General features: G+C 39.7%; 1 protein-coding gene across 1 annotated transcript in view; it reads right to left on the bottom strand.

The window, feature by feature from the left end:
- The window catches only part of NME8 (NME/NM23 family member 8), a 406,785-nt gene extending 392,481 nt beyond the window's left edge, over window positions 1-14,304 (bottom strand). Inside the window, exon 1 of the mRNA XM_055115852.3 lies at window positions 13,859-14,304. The gene's annotated coding sequence lies outside the window, so the exon portion shown is untranslated. The remainder of the gene's footprint in view (window positions 1-13,858) is intronic.
- Between the last annotated feature and the right edge of the window lie 8,739 nt (window positions 14,305-23,043).

The raw sequence follows: 23,043 nt of genomic DNA, 5'->3' as shown, positions 1-23,043 counted from the left end.
TTGACAAAAAGCCAAGCTCACATCCTCTCTTTGCTAATTCACTGTATTAAATTTGGCAAGCTAGCTAACCATTCTGAATTTCAAGTTTTTCATTTGCAAAATGCAAAATACGGACATCTACTTTAAAGAGTTGAGAAAATTGAGTGAAGAAAATATGAATGTAGAAAATATGAGTGTAGAAAATTGAGTAAGAAAATATGAAACAGCTTATCCCAGTTACTGAAACCAGATAGTGATCAATACATTATAGTAAATACAATAAATATCTATGAAAAAGATACAGACATATTACAGTCACCAGGGAATATGTCACCAAAAGAGTATAGATTCAGACATACAAAAATGAAAAGAATCTAATTTATGTTATGTATTTCTTCCCACAACAAAAAAGAATAAGAATATGATTGGGGTAATAGCACTAAAAATTTTTTTCCCTATACAGTAAACAATCTTGCTGTAATATTGTTAGGCAGATTTTATAAAATTTTTAAATAAAGTGATATTTTCTAAGCTGTTACTGTGTAAACTGCGACAAAGGAAAGACTTTTTCAATCCAAGAGAAAGAAGTTCTAGCATTGTCCAGATTCAGAGACTGTTATAATGGTGGAAACAGCCCTGGTCTCGTAGCCCCAAGACCTCTGGTCATGTCATGGGAGCAGCGTTTGGCTGCTGTGTTCTGCCACCCAAGGGACTGGGACCTAGTGGTCCTCAGTTTTCTCACCTGTAAAATGAGGATGGTAATAATGCCTAGCTAGCAGATTTCTTGCAAAGAACTGGATAAGATCCATGTAGGTTGAAAATTCATTTGGTTTATAAAGGCTCATTTATGTTAGATTAAGTCATTTTAAAACAGTGTGATCTTACTAATATGGTGACTTTGTATTCACGTAAATCAATGGAAAGCATTGGTGATTAAACTTGAAAACTTGAAAAATATATATATATACTCATCTCCAGGGCCAAGCTGACATTCACCCTTGTTCACTCTCGTGGCTACAGCTTACATCAATGCTGTTGTTTTAGAGACAAACCTGCTTTTAAAACTGGAGTCAAGTAGGAGCCAGAGACCTTACTGAAATAAAACAATAGCTACTTAAGGATGTCCTTGAGCACGATGACCTTGCAAAATGCAATTATTATTACAGAACATTATGCTCTCAATACTTTGGCCTTCTTATTTTCACAGCTGAAACCAGAAATGCCAATTTATCCTAGAGTTTTTGGCATATTTGTAGACAGAAATTAGCTGACAGTGGGTTCATTTTTGGTCAGGTAATCTTCAGTTAGACATGACATTTATCTGCTAACTTAGCCAACATTTCCTAAGAAAGTTCCCCTCCCCCCTTGTTGCACATGCACACACATAAAAAACTACCTTTTATGAAGAGTTTTCCCCAACCTTACAGCCTTACCGGGGAAAAAAGGTAAGCAATCCATCAATGCAGCTACTAACTTCAAAACTGTTGTAATAAGGTCCAAGTGAATATAAACAGCAGAATAAAGTATTCTATGCACAGAGATTATTTTATAATGTGCTTCTAAAAATTAAGCTTTTCATGTAGAAATTGTCAAATAACTAGCTGTGCTCATTTCTGAAGAGATAAATAGCGACAGGATTTCATTATGTTACAAATTTTCAAATGAATTGGTTAAAAATCCCATCTGGCTAGCAGCCCCTGACACATCCTCCTATTTCCCATTAAAATACACATAAAGGTTTTTTTTTAATGACAGTCATAATGCAATTTGTCTTTAAAAAAAGAAAAAAAAAAGATGCTTGCCAGAATCTGGGAGACATTTTTCTGTAACTCTAAGTCCAAAGTCAACCCATTGACAAAAACAATAGATGACTAATTGGTGCTTTCCTCTGAAAATAATAGAGGCTTCTATTCTAAAATACGAACAGATGTGCTTCCTCCTTTCCCAGCTTCAACCTCCTGATTCAGACTCTTCCATTCAGCCATTTTTCTAATGCTTGGGTAGAGGTTTTTAAGACAAGCCATGTACTGTTAGTCTTTTCCCAGGGTGCCTCTCCTTTCTCCATCTAGTCAGAAACTGCAACATCCAGAACAATGGGAGTTTATTGCATTCTGGGAGCCACCATCCACCAAAGAGCTAAAGACAAGAACAGAGGACCCACATAGGTAACTGGACAGCCTAGGGACTGCAGGTTTTTAATTTTCTCCATTTGCACAGAGTATCAGGAATCTCAAGCCAGCAGAAATGCCCTAGATGAAAGCCCACTGAAGCCGAAGAAGTCTGCCATAAAACTGCATGAAATGTGAGGAAGAACGACATAGATACAAAATAGAGCCACGGGCATTCCACATACACTACTGTGTTAACAGCCACCCCACCAAGCCACTCTTTTTTTTTTTTTTTTGAGACAGGGTCTTACTCTGTCACCCAGGAGGTTGGAGTGCAGTGGCGCAATCACAGCTCACTGCCTTCCTGGGCTCAAGTGATCCTCCCATCTCAGCCTCCCAAGTAGCTGGGACCACTGGCACTTGCCACTGCAAGCAGCTAATACTTTTATTTTTTGTACAGACGAGGTCTCACTATGTTGCCCCCAGGCTGGTCTCCAACTCCTGGGCTCAAGCAATCCTCCCACCTTGGCCTCCCGAAGTGCTGAGATTATAGGTATAAGCCACCACACCTAGCCCAATTTTTATTTGAAGATTAAGTAGAAAAAAAGGGTTGGGGTAGCTTATGAAAAAAAAATCCTCATAACGGAAAGGAAATATCTTGAATACTTGAAGAAGTAAAAAATTTCTGAAATGATTTACTGCAGAAACTAATAAACATCATTTTGACTACTCTGCCATCATCACTAGAACACTAGAATACTTGGGTTCAAATCTTCCTTGCTGTATGACCTTAGGCAAATTACTTAATCATACAGATCTTCCTTCTTCTACAAGTGAAAAATGCAGATAAAAATATATTCTCTTACAAGGTCATATTAAGAATTATACGGTATCAGCTGGGCGCGGTGGCTCACGCCTGTATTCCCAGCACTTTGGGAGGCCAAGGTGGGTGGATCACCTGACGTCAGGAGTTTGACACCACCAGCCTGACCAACATAGAGAAACCCGTCTCTACTAAAAATACAAAATTAGCTGGCCAGGGTGGTGTACTCCTGTAATCCCAGCTACTCAGGAGGCTGAGGCAGGAGAATCACTTGAACCTGGGAGGCAGAGGTTGCAGTGAGCCGAGATCGTGCCATTGCACTCCAGCCTGGGCAACAAGAGTGAAATTCCATCTAAAAAAAAAAAAAAGGGAAGAGGGTAGTAATGGTAGTAACAGGAGTGGTGGGGTGGTGATGGTGGCAATGTTTGCAGTGGCATGGGTGGATAACTAGACACCCAGCTTTATATACATTCTTATGCTAAAGAATATACCTGAGTTAACAGATATCGAATGGATTACTAAACTGCTCTCCAGTTTGGTAACAGAAACTGAAATAGTAATTTCAATTTCTATTGCCACCAAAAATGAGTGAGTCTGCTTTTCAACAACCCAATGCCCTCACAAATACAGAGTAATGTAATTAAGTACATTACTTAATGTAATATACAACAATGGGATGCTTTTATCTATAAAACTTAAATACATATAAAACTTAAAAACAATGTGTTTAAGTTTTATAGACAAAAGTAGAATCCCATTGTTGTTTTAATCTACATCATCTCTTTAATCAGTACATACTTACTGACTGTACTTTCTCCTCCATGAAATGCCTTTTCGTATCCTTAAGCCATGTTTTCATTGGGATTCTGTTCTTTTTTCATTAATAACCATTCTAACATATTAAACCCAGCATTTCTTTTTAATAGACTGAAAATATTTTCCTGAGTTTATCATCTGTCTTATTTTGTTTATAGTTCTTTAAAAGCACAGAAGTTTTAACATTTTTGATATCTAATGTCCTTTACCTTTTATATTTCATCTGGAATTTATTTTTAAATAAGTATGTGCCACTTTGTGACAAATACCCATCAAATTTTCAACTCCATTGAACTAACCAATGCATTCTCTTCATCCCCATCCCCATTTGAAATGCTTAATGTACCATATATATGTATACGCACACACACATATATACACACACCATATATATACACACCCACACACAAATATACATACATGTGTGTTTTCACACTTCTACTTATTCATTTTTCTGTGGTTTAAAAGTGAAAAAAGGTACTTATTGTGAGTGGATTAAATAAATTATTTCTAAACTAGCAAATCTTAGGAAAATCTAGAATGTGGCAAATATGCATGAAAAAAAAATGTGTATTCAGGGAAGTGTGTGCCACAGACAGGAAGGGGTAATAACCTCTTCATCCATCAAGCTGGAATTCAACACATATGATGGTTCAGCCACACAATGGAGTTTTACACAACCATTAAGAATTATAAAGGTCCCAGGGCAGGAACTCAACGTAAAAAATAAATAATAAAAATAAAATATTTAGTTTAAAATAGCAAAAAATAATTATGAAACTCTGTGTTTGACATTAATAAATGTCCATGAGATACAGTTAACCTTAAAAGCAATTAAACACACTGTACTGCATTTGTTTTCTTTAGTGTGGTTTCGTGTTTAAGAATACAAAGACAACATACGAAATGATATACACCAAATATATTCATAGTACATAGAATATATGTTAGTGGAATATTTAGTAGTAAAATAATGAGCTGTAAGTGGACGAATAACTCTCCTCAAAATACTCCACAGGGGGACACAACAGCTTGACCAGGGGGAGCTCCAGGGTCAGAATGGGAGAAAAGCATTACTGTAGGAGAGGAATGGATGTGGCTGGGGGAGACTAAACCTTGTCACCAAGATAGAATCTCCTTAAGGGACAGTGCAAAGTCACAGAACAAAGGCTCAGAGAAGAAGGTATTCTCAGGCAAGAGCAGAGTCCTATGGATGTGGAAGTCAGGAACGCAGGGTTCCTATAAGAGACCTACAAGAGTGTTCATGTCATGGACTCGGGAAATTCACACTAAAGGCAAAGTTTTCAATTCTTTCCCTCATATGTTGCAATTCCCTTTAATTCCTCTGACCCTTTAACCAACTTTGTGTCAGGTCACCACCTCCAATTCCCAACATGACCCATCAGTCTGCCATCAGGGACCTGTGAAGTGAAGGTCACAACACCAGTGCATTCCAGGCCAGAATGGGAATGCAATGAAAGGTCACCCACTGTGGTACGGAATAGATGCCACAGAGGAGCAGGGCTCAAGTGGAGGACTCAGGGGTGCATGGAAGACAATCTCCACCCCTCCCCAAATATGAGCAGGAAAGGACGTCTCATGTCATGAGAGAAGGTGACACTTGATGATATTAGTAATGCTGAGACAAGCTATATGGTTTGTATTTCTGGCTCTGCCACTTATGAGCTATGTGATGTTAGTCAACTTACCTAGCCTTTCTGAGCCTCTGTTGTATCATCTATAAATCAGGGATGAGAATAACACATTTCATAGAGCAGTTATGAGGATAAAACATATTAATATTCATAGAACCTTAGCAGTATCTAGAACTTGTAAACAATGAATGAGGCTGGACACAGTGGCTCACACCTGTCATCTCAACATTTTGGGAGGCCAAAGCAGGTGGATTGCTTGAGCCCAAGAGTTTGAAACCAGCCTGGGCAACATAGTAAGACTCCATCTCTACAAAATATAAACAAAAGTAGCTGAGTGTCATGGCCTATGCTTGTAGTCCCAGCTACTTGGGAAGCCAAGGTGGAACGCTTGCTTGAGCCCGGGAGTTAGAGGCTGCACTCAGCCGAGATTGTGCCACTGCTCTCCAGCCTGGGCAACAGAGTGAGACCTGTCTCAAAGTAAAAATAAAAATAAAAATAAATAAACAATGAATGTGTTAGCTATTGTACTTACATAGGTATTATAATTAAAACTTTTTGTATTATCTGAATCTTTTTAAAGAGCACATAATTCTATTAAAACATAAATTTATAAAAATATATATTTATCTTTACTAACCACCTACTATGTTCTAGGCTTTCATTGTACAGTATTATGAATATACTAAATGCCACTGGATTCTTTGCTTAAAAATAGCGATATTGGTAAAATACACACACATTACATAAAATTCACCACTTAAATCATTTTAAAATAGAGAACTCAGTGACATTTAACACATTCACGCTGTTGTGCAGTCTTCACCACTGTCTAGTTCCAGAACATTTTCAGTGCCCCAGAAGGTAGTCCTGTTTTAAGCATCATTTCTCATTAGTGTTTCCCTCAGCTTCTGGTAACTGCTAGTCTGCTTTTTGTCCCTGTTTCTCTATTTTGGACATTTCATGTAAGTTGAATTATACAATATGTGGCCTTTCATGTCTGACTTTTTAAATTTACTATCATTTTCTTCAGATTCATCCATGTTATAGCATGTGTCTGTATTTTATTCTTTCTTATAGCTAAAATAATATTTCATCATACGGACATACACATTTTGTTAATCTCTTCATCTGTCCACGGACGTTTGTGTTATTTCTACCTCCTGGCTGTTGTGAATAGAGCTTCTATAACCATGCATGTGCGTGTATTTGTTTGAGTAACTGTTTTCAATTCTTTGGGGTATATACATAGGCATGGAATTGCTGGGTCACATGGAAATGCTATGTTTAATCTATTAAGGATGCAAAGTATATTTTTAAGTAAAGAAAATAATTGCATAATAATATGAGAGGCAATAGAGAGTAATGGAGCCACAAAGCAAGGGTTCGAATCCGGGATTCATCACTTACTAGCTGTTGTCACCTTAGAAAACTTATGTCCTCATTTTCCCATCTGTCAATTGGCAGTAATACTAACCCCTATCCCACCAGGTTGTTACAAAAATTAAGGGAATTAATATATGTGGTATAATTAGAACAATGCACATGATGTTACTTATTTTGGTTTAGTTCTGTTTGCATGCCTATGTATAGACTATATACATAATTGTTTAAATCAAACTATTAAGACTGGTTGCCTTTGGGAAGTGGATTTAAAGGATAAAAGACAGGGCCCTGTCAGTCGGGCGTGGTGGCTCACGCCTGTAGTCCCAGTACTTTGGGAGGCCAAGGCGGGCAGATCACTTGAGGACAGGAGTTCAAGACCAGCCTGGCCAACATGGTGAAACCCCGTCTCTACTAAAAATACAAAACAAGTAGCCGGGCATGGTGGCAGGCACCTGTTATCCCAGCTACTCAGGAGGCTAAGGCAGGAGAATTGCTCGAACCCAGGAGGCGGAGGTTGCAGTGAGCTGAGATCACGCCATTGCAATCCAGCCTGTGCAACAAGAGTGAAACTCCATCTAAAAAAAAAGCAAAAGACAGAGCCCTGTCCTCTTTTTATTTTGTTTGTGCATTTCTCTCTGTAATGAGCATGTATTAGTCGTCACAATATTTTGAATTAATGAGGTTTTCTTTTTAAGATGCAAAGTGACCCATTCAATGACTCAAAACCCTTCAGTGATCTTATAGCAGTGGTTCCCAAAGGCCTTCATGCTGGCTGGACACATAAAATCACTTAAAGAACTTATCCAAAATACAGATCATCCTACTTCTCATTTGGCCTTATTGAATCACAAGTTCTGGTTGATTCTAATGTGCCATGATGTTTGAGAACCAGAGAGTCTACACTATTTCCATGACCTGGTCTCTCAGTGTCTTGCAGTTTCATCTTCCCCTCTTCCTTCCTAATAAAGCTTGCCAGCCAGGCGCGGTGGCTCATGCCTGTAATCCCAGCACTTTGGGAGCCTGAAGCGGGCAGATCACCTGAGGTTAGGAGTTCAAGACCAGCCTGACCAACATGGAGAAACCCCGTTTCTACTAAAAATACAAAAATTAGCCGGGCATGGTGGCACAGGCCTGTAATCCCAGCTACTCGGGAGGCTGAGGCAACAGAATCGCTTGAACCCGGGAGGCGGAGGTTGCAGTGAGCTGAGATTGTGCAATTGCACTCCAGCCTAGGCAACAAGAGTGAAACTCCGTCTCAAAAAAAAAAAAAAAAGCTTCCCACCTATTATTTGACATGCTCTTCTATGCCTCAGGATGTGTCTTTGCCTAGAACGCAAGCCCCGTTTAACTTCGTTCTTTGAATTACTAACCCCTGTTTATTCTTCAGTACTCAGTTCAAGCATTGTCTCCTCCAAGGTCCACTGTTATCAAATGAAGTATGTCCAACAAATGAAATACTTAGTCTGTCCGAAAATGAAGTAAATTTCCTCTCTTTTGGTCTGCCAGAACATTCTTTAGCAGTAGCTCAAAAACATCTTCTCCACATACATTGAAACTGTTTTTTCCCATGTCTGTTTTTGCTCCCACCCAACTGAGGTCTTGAGGGCAGAGACAATGTGCTGTGTAGCGATTCTTAACTAAAGATTTCACCATGAAATGAATAGTTCAATTTTATAATAAATACCTAAGTGTATATATATGTGTATTTATACATATATAATTATAATTATATATGTATAATTCACAGTAAACTATGTAGTAAATTACAGGGCACAGAGAACACTGGCCCAGTTTTTCCAAATTCATATTTAATATATGCGTGCAGATATTTGTGCATGTGCATGGGAATACTTCTGAGTTAAAATAAACTCTGAAGCCAATGTTTCCTAAAGCCAGTTTCTAGAAACACTAGCGTCAGGAGCTCCTCAGTGAGAAGAAAGGATTTCATCGGTAATGAAATTAAACACTCTACGATAGCCTACACTAAGAGCATTTCTGGTCGTGTTATTTGACCACAACACTATTTCAAATACATCTATGAGCATTCAGAGAAAGTGGAGTTCTGTGGACCCACATTTTTAGAAATGCTGCATAACGTACTTAACCAGTTCTTTTTCTGAAGTGACAGAGTGGTCACGCTTAGTTGTCGTGGCATGGTGTGGAACAATTTCCATTGGAGTAGGCCACGCTCTTACTATGCTCTTACCACCACCAGAAGCAAAAGACACTTTCCAAGTGGCAGTCTATTTCGGGACAATCTATTTTATATTTTCCACCACTGAGAATTCCACTCTGCTTTCACAGGCAGTTCTTTCAGCTGAATGAATCGTGTTTTCTCCTTTGGGGGCGTGTGTAAATGAATTGCTAACCGTTTTGAATAGCACCCATCTGTGACAACAGTCATGCTTATGGGTGGCAGTTAATTAAGACAGCTTGGAAGATGACGATGTCTTACAAATAAGAAGGGAAGAAACGGGGACTGTCTTTTTTATAGAGTCATATTTATAATATCATAATTATTGTATGTATTTATAGTATTATATTTATTGCTTGTATTCCATTTTCTTAAGGTATAGTTTTGGGACCATCAAAATGCACTCCTAATTTATAATGTTGCATGGGACAAGGACAGAACTTGGCTTCTCCTATTTCATTCCTGAAATCTTAGAACAGGAAACCCTACACTATCCATTTATGTTTGTGGCTTTGCATTCAGCATAAAATTAAATTTTCTCTGGCATCATTTGTGAAGAAAGCTTTTAAAGCAGTGATTTCCCTGAGTTCCTTATGTAGGCAGCCCATCTTCATTTTATTTTATTTATTTTTTTGAGATGGAGTTTCACTCTGTCACCCAGACTGGAGTGCAGTGGTGCCATCTCGGCTCACTGCAGCCTCTGCCTCCCGGGTTCCAGCGATTCTCCTGCCTCGACCTCCCTGGTAGCTGGGATTACAGCCATGCACCACCATGCACAGCTAATTTTTGTATTTGTAGCAGAGACAGGGTTTCACCACGTTGGCCACGCTTGTCTCGAACTCCTGACCTTAGGAGATCTGCCCGCCTTGGTCTCCTAAAGTGCTAGGATTACAGGTGTGAGCCACCACACCCAGCCTGGTAGCCCATCTTTAAAACCACCAACATCACCCAACAAGTGTGGGATATCACCCAGCAAGTTATATCTAAGGATAAGGAACAATGTGAAAGCTGAGAGTTAGAAAGCTGACCAATTTCAGAACAAACCATCTCTCTAACAAACATCTTATTACAAAATCAGAGACTCAACTGTAAACTCTGGTAATAATTTAGAAGATTAACACTCTGCCCTAAATCCCACAAAATAGGCATATCTAAATTATACACAAACTGCAGATGTGGCTGGGCAAGGTAGCTCAGACTTGTAATTCCACCGCTTTGAGAGGCTGAGGCAGACAGATCACTTGAGTTCAGGAGTTTGAGACCAGCCTGGGCTGGTGAAATCCCATCTCTATAAAAAATACAAAAAAAATTAGCTGTGAGTGGTAGTGTGTGCCTGTAGTCCCAGCTACTTGGGAGGCTGAAGCAGGAGGATCATTTGAGGCCATGAGGTCAAGGCTGCAGTGATCTATGATCGCACCACTGCACTCCAGCCTGAGCAACAGAGCAACACCCTGTCTCAAAACAAACAGGCTGGGCGCGGTGGCTCACGCCTGTAATCCCAGTACTTTGGGAGGCTGAGGCGGGCGGATCATTTGAGGTCAGGAGTTCAAGACTGGCCTGAACTACATGGTGAAACCCCATCTCTACTAAAATACAAAAAAAAAAAAAAAAAAAAAAAAAAAATTAGCTGGGAATGGTGGCAGGTGCCTGTAATCTCAGCTACTCAAAAGGCCGAGGCAGTAGAATCGCTTGAACCCAGGTGATGGAGGTTGCAGTTAGCCAAGACTGTGCCACTGCACTCCAGCCTGGGTAACAGAGCAAGACTCCCTCTCAAATAATAATAATAATAATAATAGAAGAAACAAACTGTAGATGAGTTAAACATAGTAATTATACAAGGGTGCCCAATGTACTATAAAACATAACGTGTATCACATCAAAAATGATGAAATGCTAGCCTAAATCATTTCGAAAGTTTACCCTAAACAAAATACTTATACCAGCAATAATTAATAATTTTAAGTATGTTATTAAATATATTTTTGCTAAGTGCTTAAGATTTAATGATACCTTGTGGGAATCAGAGCTCATTCACATCTCCTGGAAATGCTGGACAAAAAAGTCTGATTGCCAAATCTCCCTAGAGTCATGGAAACATTCAAAGCATTTTTGTTTTCAAAAGAACCTGCAATTACCCCTCTTTCCGCTAGGTGGTATACTCAAGGCCAAGAAAGCTATCAAAGGGATAAATATGTTCTTTTTCAACAAGGTCAAAAAAAAAAAAGGATAATTTTTTTAATGTAATTTTTTAAAATTTCTTTTTCATTTCAATATGTGTTAGGGGAACAGGTGGTGTTCGGTTACATAAGTTCCTTAGTGGTGATTTCTGAGATTTTGGTTCACCCATCACCTAAGCAGTCTTCACTGGACCTAATGTGTAGTCTTTTTTCCCTCACCCCTCACCTCCTCTCCCACCCTTTCCCCGAGCCCCCAAAGTCCATTGTATCATTCTTATGCCTTTGTGTCCTCGTAACTTAGCTCCCACTCATAAGTGAGAATATACGATGTTTGGTTTTCCATTCCTGAGTTACTTCACTTAGAATAATAACCTCCAATGGAGAGGATAAATTTTAAGCTTGAAGAGGCGACTATCTTACATCTGAATTCCAAAGTGTTTGATGAAAAAAACAGAGACATTAAGAGAGAGAAGGAAAGGCCTGCTCAAATAGCCAGGGCCCCTCAAAGAGTGAGTCACCTACCACCAGGAATGACAATTAAAATTAGGCAAGGCCACCAGCCTCCAGTGTTACTGCATCAGAGTGGTGGGGATGAAGTAGGGAACTCAATTTGCTTTTCCAGCATGTGCTTGGCTTGACTGTTATGCAAAATTCTGAGAACTAAATTTAGATTGCTCTCAATCTTTCTAGTAGTCAGAAACCACAATTGGTTCATAAGTTTGTGATGTTCTGAAACCTTTTTTTTCTGCTTCCTATATAGCTTGTATCTTGAAGGCCAGGGATTATAGGTTTCACTGTAAAATCTCCAGATGAAATTTTGCTAGCTTACTATCTCTCCAAGAAAATTCAGAGTGGCAGATTCAACTCTATGTAATAGGATATTTGGAAAGTACTTTCAGCTTCGCAGAAGGGGAAAAATGTATTTTATAGAATGTAATGAAAATGAATCTCTTCTGGAAAGAATGGGTGATATTTATATTAGATATTCAAAAGTTGAATCACATTGATCTGTCTTTTAAAGTAATTACATTGATCTCTGGAGTTTGAAGAAATGTATTGCTTACTCCCTGTGGATATTTTCAAACTTTAATTTTTTTTTAAGCAAAGCAGTTTATTTTGTTTTTCCTAGTTTGAGACACAAAAGAAACCCATCTTACTGAAGTTCAGCTAATTATTGCATAGGAATGTGTGTATGAGTGCGCATATGTGTATACTGTAGGTATGCGTGTGTGTGTGTGTGCGCACCCGCGTGCGCACGCTCTCTCTCTCTAGGACCCCCTGAAATGAATGTTGGTTGTTTTAAACCAGATTTTTTTTGTAGAGTCACAAGTTTGCTGCTTTAAACTCACTTGTTTTAAAATATTTCAAATGGACAATATTCTAAAATATATTTCCCACTACTCTAATTTCAACTGAGTAAAGAATAAAATGTAACCGTTTCTTACAACTTAGCACTATCAGTGTGAAAATGGATTCGTGGGCAGTGTTTGAAAGCGGCAGTGTCTTCAGGGTCCGCTGAGGTCCTAAAGGCCTGTTTGTACCTAGAGTACATGAACCCAGGCAACTCTGCTCTGGGAATTATTGCCTCTACATGTTACGGTTTTCTTATTTTTCCCCCTTACTTTCCATTGTTACTTTGTGTTGCTACCAACACACCAAGGCAGCAGGGAGGGCTCCTTCTGTTTCTAATCTGCAGAGGCCTTGGAAGGATGAGCGTCGTGTTTTGTTAGTTAGGAACGTGCGTAGCCCAAGTGGGAGAGCGGGGCCCGTTACGCAAGGGCCTGCTCCATGACGACAGCGGTGCATACCTTGCCCTGTGTCTAGTCTGGCTAGTCTGGTTCTGTGTTTTATTTTCTTGCTCCTGGTTGTTCTCCCAACAGGTGAAACTGCAGGTGGTCGAATCGTGGGTAGTTGAGCTGTTGTTTCAAACAAATCTTTCTAATCTATTTTTACTTGTGGCTAGAATCACAACATTTATGGAAAAGCTTTGTGTGGCCCCTCAACTTATGTAACTCTTATGTATTTTATTTTTCATGTGCTACTAGCATATTTTCTTTAACAAAAATGTCTAAATGTGCTTCAGGGCTTTCATCTATCAAAAAGCATACCTGCATTATCACGTGTGTATATATGGATACATATAAACACATACGCATATAAACATATATACATGTGAGTGTGCGCTTATCATGAGGCAAGGTGACGAAGGGGCGCTCATTATTTTCCTTTGGGAAAAGGCTTTACTTGAATCTGTTTTCCTTGAGTTATTTTTATCACTTAATTATCTTTATCAAGGTCATTAAATGGAAAAAATGCTAACAAAAGAGGACTAATGGTACTTTACTAAGGAACAGTATAGGAGAGCTGTAACTGCTCGTCTGTTCTCTTGGGCAAAGTTGGGGGAGTTGATGAACAAAAGCAACAGTTTCCAAGAACAAACAATGGCATTCTCTGTGACCTGCAGCACAGCTGGCAACGCTGGGTTCTCAAACATTTAGGACCTATGCTAAATATTTCCTCCAGCCACGTCTAACCATGCCAACATCTCACACACATTGAAAAGTATTGCTTTTTCCTTTTGGTTTTAAACATTCCTTCTAATGAACAAAAACAGCATTTAATATTTTTAATTGAAGACTGGCTACAGTAGATTACAAATGTTACACCCAGGAAGGCATGAGCTCATTTCTCAAGACTTTGATCTGTAATTACAAAATACTCACCAGCTGTAAACTCTATGCAGGTCTTCCTAGCATGGCGTAGTCCCTGGTACATGGTAGGCCCACAGTAAACATTCCCAATGGACAGATTAACCAGTTACAAATTCACTTGTGGGTAAAGACTGAGTTTAGCACATACAAGGATAAGTCAGATCGTGTCCGGAATTGGTGGGTTCTTGGTCTCGCTGACTTCAAGAATGAAGCCGCAGACCCTCGCAGTGACTTTTACAGTTCATAAAGATGGCGCGTCCAGAGTTGTTCGCGTCTCCCGTCTGGAGTTGTTCCTCCCTCCCAGTGGGTTCCCAGTCTCGCTGGCTTCAGGAGTGGAACTGCAGACCTTCTCGGGGAGTGTTACAGCTCATAAAAGCCGCACAAACCCAAAGGGTGAACAGCAGCAAGATTTATTGCAAAGACTGAAACAACAAAGCTTCCACAGCCTGAAACGGAGACCCCAGCGGGTTGCCGCTGCTGGCTCCGTGACCTGATTTTATTCCCTTATTTGGCCCCACCCACATTCTGCCGATTGGTCCATTTTACAGAGAGCTGATTGGCTTACTGGGAGCTGATTGGTCCATTTTGACAGAGGGCTGATGGGAGCATTTACAAACCTGTAGCTAGACACAAAAGTTCTCCAAGTCCCCGCCCATCCCAGAAGCACAGCTGGCTTCACCTCTCACTGGCACTACTTGTGAGACTTTGCAGCACCTAGCGCGGGCACTCACGGAGCCCAGACGGAGCTTGTCCCAGAGAATCAAGAGGAAAAGAGGAGAAGCGAGAAAGAGAAGGAGACCTGCTATCCTGGCCAACATTCCCGCGAAGAGGGAACGGCGGTCCACGCACGGGATTGTCTCCAATCAAGCCCAGCAGGCGCCCCCCGGAACCCGCGCCAGCAGGCGAGCGCCGCGCGCAGCCCTGGCTCTAGCTCTGGCTCCGGCTCCGGCCCGCGCCTCTCCCTCCACACCTCCCGGCCAGCAGAGGGAGCCTTGGCCAGCCCCAGAGAGGGACCCCCGACAGCGCAGTGGCGGGCTGCAGGGCTGAGTGTGGCCAGAGCTGAGGCTGAGGCCAAGGAGGCGCCGATAGCGAGCGAGGGCTGCTAGCACTTTGTCACCTCTCAAAATCATGATATAAAGATGTTTTTATTTGTGTCCCCTACAGATTTCTTTACTCTTGTTTTCTCTCCTACATCTTGGAAAACACATCACAGTGTATGAGGAACAAATGACAAGTTACACTATGCCTTCTCAAATATTTTCTGAATTCATATTTCATCTTAATTGTAGAAAAAGTAAGACAGGTTCATTGTAGAAAAAAATAGACAAAGGAAGTATATTTTTAAAAATCCTCATAATCTCACTCCCCAGAAATAACAGCTATTAAAATGTTGTGGTTTTCCATTTTTTTCTATATTTTTGGCTTTAAATTATATCTATGTTCACATATTGAAATGATATACATATAATTTCATATTTTGCTTTTTAAATTTAATGATGTTTCTTAAACGTACACCATGTCAATTAAAACTTCTTTAAAAAAAACCCATAATTTTAGGCCGGGCGTGGTGGATCACGCCTGTAATCCCAGCACTTTAGGAGGTCAAGGTGGGCAGATTACCTTAGGTCAGGAGTTCAAGGCCAGCTTGGCCAACATGGGGAAACCCCATCTCTACTACTGTGCTGGGCGTGGTGGCGCACACCTGTAATCCCAGCTGCTTAGGAGGCTGAGGCTGAGGCAGGAGAACTGCATGAACCTGGGAAGCGGAGGTTGCAGTATGCCAAGATAGCGCCATTGCACTCCAGCCTGGGCGACAAGAGTGAAACTCCATGTCAAAAACAAACATAATTTTAATAGCCGTGTTGTGTTCCGCTATAGATATGCCCAATAATCAATTTATCTATTGTTGAACATTTACATTATTTGAAATTTATCTTTATGGCCATCTTTATATATAATATTTAAGCATATAATGTTAGTGGTTTTCTAGGAAACTTTCTTAACAGTTTCCTAGAAATAGACTTGAATATTTTTAAGGCTTTTGATTAAGTATTGTCACATCACCTTCTAGTGTTGCTACAGTTTGTGGATTAAGGTCTACCAGCATTGTTTGATAACTGTAAGAGTAGCCGACAGCAACTATCTTTTTTTCTTTTCTTTCTTTTCTTTTTTTTTTTTTTATGTCTTATGGCCAGGCACTATGCCGCTATGCTAAATGTTTTATTTGTGTTATCTCATTTAACTTTATTCATAACAATATGAAATAGGCATTCTTTATATTCATTTTACAGATAAGAAACTGAGGCGGGGACAGGTTATGTAATTTTCTCCCAAGGTCGTACAATCAAGTTGTAGACACATGATTTAACTCCAGAGCCCTAGTCCTCACTGTGCTGAAAGAATCTGTCAGCATTGAAAAGTTCAGTATATATCCAGTATTTTAAATTTTTGCTAATTTGATAGAAAAAGACTCTCTTTTTTGTTTTATAAGTTCATTAATATTAGCTCCTTTGTGTGCTTTCCTGATATAGTTATTAGCCAGTTGTGTTTCTTCTAATGTGAATCATCTGTTTCCATCATTTGCCATTTAGTAACTCTTATTATATAAACTTGTCAAACATTAAAAATTTTCATCCTTTGTGCCTGTTGGTTTTGTGCCTATTTATGTTTTGAACACATGAAATCTCTTCATTTCCATGCAAATATATTGACATTTCTCTTTGAGTGTTTTCATCCTCTGAAAGTCATCCCATATCTAGAGATCAGATCAATATTAAATTTTCTGCTAAACACTGTCTTTCCCTGTGTTGATCAATCTACTTTACCCAGAAAGTCTTGCTGACAGCCATGGATTTCTTCAATTTGTCTTAGATGGCAGTGATATCAAAGTGGAAAAAATATTTTCTAATATTTCTGGTACTCTAAAAACACAAGTCATAGAAATTTCAAAGCAGCAACTTTGTCCTCCCCATTGCTAGTAACAAAAAGGGAAAACAAAGGAAGCATAGTTATGCATTGCTAATGACAATTGGAGCCAGAGGACTGGGTTTTGGTCCTGGGCATCTGATTTGGTGTCACGAATACAAGTCCTTTCTTTCCAGCACTGTCATTCATTGGGTTGGTTCTCAGAATAAGAATCCGAAAGAGTTACTCATGAAGTGTTACCTTTGAAATTTCAACCCTAAAAGGAAATGTTGCCAATCAGAGATATCTGCCTTCTGTGCTAGATTACAGCAGAGTAGTCTGTGTTTTCAAAGCTCCACATTATCTTATTATCTGGCAACAAAACTTCCAACTGCCACAATTAGGGCTCTTTTCATTTTATCAAGGCTATTTGCTGATAATTCTCCCTATAAAAGCTTTGCAATAAGCCACTTTTTAAAAATTCGAATTTGCACTATCATAATTGGGAATGTAATATTCTGCTTAAAAAGAAGCATGAACATGTTTTAGGAAAACCTTCTCCATCCACTCTAAAATCTAAGCCTAAAATTATTTACATGCAATTTTCAGTGATTTATTAATTATTAACTAAAGTAGGGCTGATGTTGGAATTTTTTTTTTTTTTTTTTGGCTACTTGTTACTAAACTACTCTTCAACCGCTAGAAAAAGAAAACCTACAATTATAAACAAGACATAAGCAACCCTGGTAACAGATTCACCTTTTATAACAAATAAAAATTTTTCAAAAACAATTAATGTTCCTTCACACGTAGTATATGTTTGACTGATTGTTACAAGCAATTCCAATGGCCTCTGTTATATTTTTGAGGAAATTAATGTCTAGGTAACTGTGGATCTAGGTGCATTAACTTTAGACTAGTTATATGAGCCTAGATTATATTCATTTTAGACCTTAAAATCTTGCACTTGTTTTTGATCCAATTTTAGACTCTTTTATGATACAAGTAACTTATCAGCAAACAGTTAGTAATCTGCAAGTTATACAATTTATAATATAGGATATTGAGCAATTGTTATTTAAAAATAATAACTGTGATAACAATAGAAATGGTTCTCCAAATATGAGTAGTCACTACCTACTTTTCATACCACAAGGATAGAAGATGTTTTTGAAATCATGTGCACCAGCATTGAAAATACACCCAAGAAACCGAATGGAATAACAATTACTTGACAGAATACTCTGATCAGAGATGATTATGCATAACAACTGTGAAAATTTACAGATGCTTATTATATGCATTAAAGTTCCTAATCAATTAACATTTATTTCTGTAGAAAGTAGAAAAGTTCCTCTTCAAAGCTCTGCTTGGTTTAAAAATAAAATAATAGACACTAGGAATAATAGCTCCTTACTTTAAAGCCTCCTATCAATTATTAGTTCTCACATTTTAGCCCAGTTATTTGCTTTGGCTTACTCAGGCATGCCCGGACAGGCCCAGGCAAGTCTTAGCTCATAGCTTATGCCTCTTCCTTATTTGGAAATGTTATTGCTTCCTTAAACCTTTGGTAAGCAACTTCCTTTTCTTCTTTGTTCTCCCTTGCACTTACCTATTCAGGAAAGTTTTAGGTTATTAGCAAATCAGGTATCAGTTTAAGACTCTGAAGTCCAGCTCCAGCCAATAGATGCAGGACACAGCAGTAAGGATGACCAAAATGCATAAGGGATAAATATGTCTGCTTTTCCTTTGTTCAGATATGCTCTTGCCATTATTCCATCTGCGGGGGGCACCCTTTCAGCAGAAAGTAAAGATTGCCTTGCTGAGAGATCCTTTGTCTCCATGCTGACGTTTCTTTGTGGCACCGATTATCTGTTTCTAACAGTTTCTCAGGTGCTATAATTATCCTTATATTATGGATAAGAAAATTGAGCCTTAGAGCAGTAAAGTAACTTGTGGTCAACATTCTGGTCAGGGACAAGGCTGGAGATTAAACCTAACCTGTCTGAATTCAGGATCCAAGCTCTTAACTCTTATATGATAATAAATGTTGACCACACTTTTTTTTTTTTTTAACAAACCTAGGAACACAACTTTTAATAAAGCTGGCTCTTCCTTCATCCTAAGGTTCATTCATACAACATAGTATTCAAAATATCTGGAGAACTGTGCCTTACAAGAAGATACCAGGAGTGACCAGATGAACCAAGAACACCTTCTTTTTTTTTTTTTTTGAGACAGAGTCTCACTCTGTCACCAGGCTGGAGTGCAGTGGTGCGATCTTGGCTCACTGCAACCTCTGCCTCCCGGGTTCAAGCAATTCTCCTGCCTCAGCCTCCCGAGTAGCTGGGACTACAGGCGCACGCCACCACGCCCAGCTAAATTTTTTTGTATTTTTAGTAGAGACAGGGTTTCACCATGTTGGCCAGGATGGTCTCGATCTCTTAACGTCATGATCTGCCCGCCTCAGCCTCCCAAAGTGCTGGGATTACAGGCGTGCCACAGTGCCTGGCCAGAACACCTATTTTAGGTTACTAAGATTCTTTGTGGGTCCCTTATTTTTGCAAGCTCCCCTTTCTGAATAAGTCACCACCTTTTGCATGGTAGGAATGGATTCCAGCAGGGTCTGGAATGGCTTTAACTGGGAGTGTGTGTGTGTGTGTGTGTGTGTGTGTGTGTGATGCCCAAAGAGTCCATGTGTGACTCATTTAAAACCATTCTTTAAGCAAATAGTGGACCAGAACTCTGAATATTAGGTGTGCATCTGGCTTTCTGGTACCTATTCTCTCTGGCTGTAAAAATGTTGCCAATGTCCTGATTGTGTTGATGTACTATATTATATAGGATGTTATCATTGAGGAACACTGAGTGATGGAAACATGGAACCTCTCTGTACTACTTTTGAAATTTCTCATGAGACTACAATCATTTCAAAATAAAAGTTTTAAACTACCATCAAATTTCATTTTGCCCAGGAAATGAACTTCTGATTTTTGCAGTTAGTAATTTACAACTAATCAAGGTTCTTCTTGGGGAATTTGCCATCAATTTGAAAAAGCACACCTGGGATGGACATGGTGGGTGGCACATGCCTGTAATCCCAACTCTTTGGGAAGCTGAGTCAAGAGGATCACTTGAGCCAGGAGTTTGAGACCAGACTGGACAACATGGTGAAACCCCATCTCTACAAAAAAATAAAAAATAAAAATTTTAAGTTAGTTGGGCATAGTGGCACACAGCTCTTGTTCCAGCTACTCAGAAGGATGAGATGGGAGGATTGCTTAAGCCTGAGAGGTTGAGGCTGCAGTGAGCCTGCAGTGGGCCATGTTGGCACCACTGCACTCCAACCTGGCCAACAAAGTGATACCTTGTCTCAAAAATAAATAAATAAATAAAAATAAAAAAGAATGGTGATTCCTCAAAGACCTAAAGACAGAAATACCATTCAACCTAGTAAACCCATTACTGGCCATATATCCTAAGGAATAGAAATCATTCTGTTATAAAGATGCATGCATATGTATGTTCATTGCAACACTATTCACAATAGCAAAGACATGGAATCAACATAAATGCCCATTGGTGAAAGATTGGATAAAGAAAATGTGGTACATACACACCATGAAATACTATGCAGCCATAAAAAGGAATGAGATCATGTGCTTTGTAGGGATGGAGCTGGAAGCCATTATCCTCAGCAAACTAATGAACTAATGCAGGAAAAGAAAACCAAATACTGCAGGTTCTCACAAGTGGGAGCCAAATGACGAGGCCACATGGACACATAGAGGGGAACCATACACAATGGAGCCTGTTGGAGGGTGGGGCGTGGGAGGAAGGAGAGGATCAGGAAAAACAGCTAATGGGTACTAGGCTTAATACCTGGGTGATGAAATAATCTATACAACAAACCCACATGACACAAGTTTACCTGTGTAACTAACCTACACATGCAGCCCTGAACTTAAAAGCTAAAAAAAAGAAGCACTCACGTATACCTGAATTTATGTACCCCTGAATTTAAAATAAAAGTTAAAAAAAAAAGCATTCATGCGTGAGATGGGCACTATTTGTTATTGTACAGGAAACACAGAACAACATCCATACATTTGTGACTTGCATCAGAGGGCCAACCACTTGCCTTCTTCCAGGTGTCTATCTAAAGTCCAGAATGCCTCTGAAATCCTCATTAGAAACCAAAGTTAGCCTGTTGAAGAAGAATCCCACATGCATCTGGAGGCGCGACTCGCCCTGAGCAAGAAGAACTCGCCAGGTGACAGGATGAGACTTTCAGCAAGCGGGAAGGACTTAGCTGTGCTCCCCATCACGCCGCTGGCTCTGCATAGTTACTGATACCATATGTATCAGTGCCAAATCCTGACAGGGACAGATGATAGCAATGCTGGGTTCCAGGAAGGGAGCAGCAGTAGAGAGAAAAGCAAAGCAACCTTGCGCAGATGAGCAAGGCCCACCCAGAGCACGGCCCCTAGAGCACACTGGTGCCTTGTTTTCAGGCACAATGCTCCGGGAAATCTCCACCTTGAGCAACTGGAAAAAGTCCCCGAAATAAGACACTGATTGAAAACACTGGGGAAGGTAAAAAGGAAAAACATTAACAATTTGTTCAGAAGGCACCTACATAAAATGCAATCTTTACTTTTTGTTTCCCCTTCAAGGGGATTGGAGGGGAACTCAAAGGATTCCATAGCTTTGCCTAGTTAATGAGGCTGATTGTCGAAGTTCTTGGAACTCACTCCAGTCCATACAGACCAGAAATGTTTGTTCACAGTTAGTACTCAGAGGAACCTGTTAAAGTTCATATTAGGAGAAAGGTTGAAACTTTGAAAAGATAGAGCCATGAGCATAGCGTGAATTCTGAGGTGAAGAAGATCTACTCACAGAATTTAGGAAGAAAAAAGGACAGGGCAGGGAATGAAAGGAAGTCTCACACAAGCCATTTCATAGACTGCCCTATAAGTGCCCATTCGTTGTCTGACATCAACCAACCCAAAGCCCTGTTGGCCACTCTGGAAACAGATAGCTAAATAAGCCTACATTTTTTTCATTTGTAAAATGGTGAGTCAAAAAGGCAAAGGATTTATCTCATGCCTCTACAGATCGTTTATAATGTGGCTAAGTGGCCCAGGATAAAATCACCACAGTCAAAGTGATTCATGCAAGAAACCTATTCTGTTGAGACAGAAATGAAAATCCACATTAAATCACAGTCTATTCTATGCATGGGAGAATTGCAGTGAGCCAGCTCAGTGGATTCCCAGGCCCGTTGAAGGCTGAATGCAATTGTTCTTCTAAAATGGAGAAATCAGACTCCTTCAAAGTGAGGGTGCAGCCTCTAGTTCTGAGAGCAGGGGTGAGCAGCCAGTGGCCCTGCCAAGCAGGCATCTGGAACTATATTCCCGGATGGCAGCCAGCCTGGGGATCTATTCAATTACTGCAAGTTTCTTGCCAGGAGGTTTTCACCAGTTCCACTATTTATCAAGACAATTGGACCCAGTACAAAAACCACCTTTGCAAATTGCCATTAAAGGGGCTATCTATGTGACTGAACTACGGACGTCTGCTGCTTGTTGGCATTTGAACTCAATGGTACAGTTACTGTATTTTCTTCTGGCTTTTAATACCTGAAAAAGGTGTAATCTCCTCTCCTCACCTTCCCTTCTTGCCCTAAAGTTCTCAAGCTTAGGGAATGATGTAAGTACAGGAGCAGGTTCATTGAGCAATGGCCCATGGTCTGTTATTTTGCTCATGACCTGTTTTTTTTGTGTGTGACATGAAAGTCCTTTCAGCTTCTCTCCCTTCCTCCAGCTGTCACCACATTTCTTGACTTTTTCTTCTGATATCTGTCAGTCTCCACTCTAGAAAACAAAGGTTGGGCTCCGGGCATTGGCAATGGCCAAGTGCAATGCTTTGTGAGCTCAAATCCTCACATCTTAGTGCTTTTCTGTGAGAAGTTGACTGATGTTGTATCCAAAGCCCTCCAATTTTATTGTAAATTAACCTAAACTGTAGAAATGTCTGATTCGTATTTTCTTTTTCTCCAGTGGTTCCTTTCTTTGCATTACATTTCATTCATATATTGATGTTGCAACTTAAAATACAGAACAAACATAAAGAACAATGTCTCATGCCACATGGAGCAAGCTGGTTGACAACCAGGACATCTGAAAGGGAGGCAATCCATTAACTACATACACATTAGTTTGGCACTTGCCGTAAATCATTGGCCCTCATCTGTTGTCTTTATGAAAGCTGACAACGGGCATTGTGAGCCA

This window comes from Pan paniscus, chromosome 6 (assembly GCF_029289425.2).
Source record: "Pan paniscus chromosome 6, NHGRI_mPanPan1-v2.0_pri, whole genome shotgun sequence".
Classification (NCBI taxonomy): domain Eukaryota; kingdom Metazoa; phylum Chordata; class Mammalia; order Primates; family Hominidae; genus Pan; species Pan paniscus.
The sequence above is the reverse complement of the archived record's forward strand: the minus strand, read 5'-3'. Positions and strand labels throughout refer to the sequence as shown.